The sequence below is a fragment of the Pseudorasbora parva genome, chromosome 1 (genome assembly GCF_024679245.1).
Source record: "Pseudorasbora parva isolate DD20220531a chromosome 1, ASM2467924v1, whole genome shotgun sequence".
NCBI classification, from domain to species: Eukaryota; Metazoa; Chordata; class Actinopteri; order Cypriniformes; family Gobionidae; genus Pseudorasbora; species Pseudorasbora parva.
This window is the reverse complement of record NC_090172.1, coordinates 57,500,142-57,501,238: the sequence shown is the minus strand read 5'-3', so window position 1 is coordinate 57,501,238 and position 1,097 is coordinate 57,500,142. Positions and strand designations below refer to the sequence as shown.

The following is a 1,097-nucleotide window of genomic DNA, read 5'->3' as shown; positions in this document are numbered from 1 at the left end:
CCTTGTGTAATTCCCGTTTGACAAATTCCCTACCACTCACCTGTGATGAACCAGCAGACAACAAACAGGTAGAGGATGAAGCTGGCGGAGATGACCAGCATAGACAACAGCAGCAATTCATAAGTGTCTTTTGCAAGTGAACCATACAACAAGCCCAGGCTCACTATCAGAACAAGCAACACAAATACACCAAATACTATAAGGTAGACTGGGATGTAAGGCTGGACAGGACAGTCTCTCAGAAAGTAGGCCCCTAAAAAGAAAAGAAAAATTAAACAGATAACATTCATCAGTCTTTGTAGATGAGGAGTGTGTTTCCTTACTGTACAAAGTATGTGAATGTTTCTGTCAATATTATACTGAAATACATCATTTTGTCCGCATTATTTGTTTAGCACAGTGAATATTGAGGTAAAATGCATGATTTACCTATTCCAATTGCAGCAATTAAAACCCCCAGGACAGCAATAGTCAGTGTCACTGGAAAAAAAGAACTGAATATTTTACATAATTTGCCAAATATATAGTGTGAAACTAAGGCATTTGGAAAACAAATAAATAAAAAAGTACCATCTACTTAACACTATTGTTATGGTTCTTACCGAAAAGTGATGTCAAAAATGGTGATGGCTTTGAATTGTCCATCCTCAGAATATCATTGTAGCTGAATATGACTGCCTTAAGTTTAAAAATAGGTAAAATAAGACATCATAAAACATAAGACACTATGGAGTACATTGATCTGAGGACTAATAAGATTAAATTTATCTCTATTTTAAATGAATTGTTTATAAATAAAATTAAATACACAATGAATAATAATAAATATGTTACTACAATTATTTGAACACTTTATAGTTCTAGTTTTAGCTAAATATAAAAATAAAAATACCTTACATTTTCAAAGAGTTGAAGATGATAAAAAGCAAATAGTTTAAGTTGAAACCCCCTGAGATCCTCCAGGGTACTCCACTATGAAATGAATGCTTCAGACCCTCTCTGGACAGGAGGGGTTACAGCTGAGACTCTGAGCATCATGTCACAGCACATGTTAAGTTAGTCTGCCAATGCCTTTCCAGAGCCAATATTTTGTTCAT

General features: G+C 34.5%; 1 long non-coding RNA gene across 1 annotated transcript; it reads right to left on the bottom strand.

The window, feature by feature from the left end:
* Nucleotides 1–217: 217 nt before the first annotated feature.
* On the bottom strand, nt 218–731 carry LOC137086524 (uncharacterized). The gene is made up of 3 exons (XR_010907516.1): nt 603–731; nt 430–480; nt 218–253 (listed from the first exon to the last, which is right to left on the bottom strand). It is a non-coding gene; the product is annotated as an uncharacterized lncRNA (long non-coding RNA).
* Nucleotides 732–1,097: the final 366 nt, after the last annotated feature.